The sequence below is a fragment of the Asparagus officinalis genome, chromosome 1 (genome assembly GCF_001876935.1).
Source record: "Asparagus officinalis chromosome 1, Aspof.V1, whole genome shotgun sequence".
NCBI lineage: Eukaryota > Viridiplantae > Streptophyta > Magnoliopsida > Asparagales > Asparagaceae > Asparagus > Asparagus officinalis.
In genome coordinates this window covers 83655149-83657521 of record NC_033794.1, presented here as the reverse complement: position 1 = coordinate 83657521, position 2373 = coordinate 83655149, and the positions used below count along the sequence as shown (strand labels likewise).

Here is a 2373-nt window from a genome sequence, read left to right as displayed (position 1 = left end):
TTTTGAAAAATCACTGGCAAGGCCTCGTGAAGAAGAGCATTACAAGACAAAAGGATGTCCCAGAAAGAAACAGAAGAGAGTAATTAGACAAATGGAAATTGCAGACTTAACCCATAACTTTGAACTCAATTATTTAAAGGGAAAGGCAGAGAGGGTGGGATTCAAGCGAAATTTTTTGAAAAGTAATTGAGAAAGAAGATGAAGGTGTAGGGTCACTGCTCAAATTTAACCCACATCTCCAAATATTCTCCTCTGCTGTATTTAAAAATTGAAAAAAAATATTTAGCAGAAAAGACAGATGAGGGAAAAAGTAAGAAGAACACTATCTCAAAGTAGGACATAAGATTAGATTATGACAAAGTAGGACATAAGATTAGATTATGAGGAAGGAAAGAGAGAAGGTTGCCCACTTCCAGAAACATTCTTAACCCAAAAATACAGATGTTGAGTTATTTTAAAACTCAATTAGTATTTTTTTTTACCCAAAAATAGCTATTGATGCTTAAATATAGCAACTTACATTCAAATATAGATTATAACGCATTGTTCTCAAAAAATCTCATTGGTTATGAATTCGAAAGGGAAAAAAAAATATCTATACTATTTTGAAGTCATAAATCTTACACATTGTAGCAACTTAAGAATGACTCCAGGAGTGGGTAGGGCTAAAACTAATTCATGATTACACATTGGATATATCAATAAAACCCCTTAAAATGCCAAAAAGGACATATGAAAGAAAAAGTAAGAAGAACACTATCTTAAAGTTAGAGAAAAAGATTGTGTTTTTATCTCCAAACCTATCTATAGGAAACCAATAGAAAAAGCTGAGGGAGGAAATAAAAAAGCTATCTTTAAGCCCCACTCCCTTCTCTTTTCTCTCTAATGGGCATCTTCTACTCAAATAAAAATGTATTTCAAAAGCCAAATCTCGTGAATAAATTTACCCTTTTTGCAAACAGAGCAAAAGATAAAGATAAAGATTCCTCCTTTATATCAGAATATACGTCACTCTGAGAGATAATCAGAAATGTGTTTCCGTCAAATTTCCATTAAAAGATTACGCATCTCTCCTCTGACACAATATAAGAGCTTTCAATGGCCAAAAATTAGAAAAAATTGAAAAGGGGTTCACTTACTTGAGCTTCTCTGCTCCTTTTCAACGAAGAAGGGTTTGTTTCTTGAAGAGAGATTTTGAAAATGGGAAGAAATATTAACAACAATAATAATGAAATTATTTGTGTGGAGAGCTTTTAAATTTTGCTTTATATGGACACAGGCAGCGGAACGTTACCCGATCTTCAAATAGTAAAAGGCCAAATTTAAGGTTTCTCTAATGCCAACACGTGCCAGTCAAATCACAATTCAGTACACGTACGGAAATACCCTTGAGATCAAGCATTATTTACGGACAAAGGACTCAGGAGGGTGCTATTATGAGGGATTTTTTAGTAAATTAGGAGGTGGAAACAAGTCGTCGGCTGATGTCATGGAGTTTAAAAATGGGGGTGCGTGTATCGTGCGCAACTAGCGGCAGATGACGATCTAGATTTCGATGGCCTTTTCAAAATTGAGGGGCTTTTTACAAAATTTGAAATGGTGAGATTTTTATATTGATCCCTAACATCTTCTTTATTTTGAAATCAGTCTCCAGGTCATTTAAATTACTGTTTAGCCACAAGTAAGATATGTTATTAGTATATTTGTTGAGGTGTGTTTTGCAAACACTCAAAACCTTTTCCAAACATTAAAAAAACACCACATTATTAGGTTAGAATCAATTCTAGACTGATTATAAGGAGTTGCGAAACACAGCTCAAGTTAAGTTTTCGATTAATCAAACTCCGCATATTATCACTTTATTAAAATTTGTTGATTCCTCCCTAAATCACAAATTTATATAAGTTTTCCTGATATACCCTTAAAATCTATCTTATCTGAAGTTTACTTTCCAAATATTGAAATTGAATTTATTCCTTGATTTTTTTTAATATTGAGTTTAAATTTCAATCTCATTTAACACATTCATATAGAGAAAAAAAATGAAATGAAATGACAAACTATCATTTATCTCCTTAATTAAAAAAGCCTAAAGGATTTTTCTTATATACTCCTAAAAGCTATCAACAAATTTACTTCTAAATTCGTATATTCACTGACATATCTCGAAGATTTTAAAAAGTGTAAAATGTGACTAACACATTCATATAGAGAAAAAAAATGAAATGAAATGACAAACTATCATTTATCTCCTTAATTAAAAAAGCCTAAAGGATTTTTCTTATATACTCCTAAAAGCTATCAACAAATTTACTTCTAAATTCGTATATTCACTGACATATCTCGAAGATTTTAAAAAGTGTAAAATGTGAC

The 2373-nt window shown here is 31.6% G+C and overlaps 1 protein-coding gene across 1 annotated transcript in view; it reads right to left on the bottom strand.

Annotated features, from left to right (window-relative positions):
- The window catches only part of LOC109826862, a 3179-nt gene extending 1905 nt beyond the window's left edge, over nt 1–1274 (bottom strand). Inside the window, 1 exon segment of the mRNA XM_020393880.1 lies at nt 1140–1274. The gene's annotated coding sequence lies outside the window, so the exon portion shown is untranslated.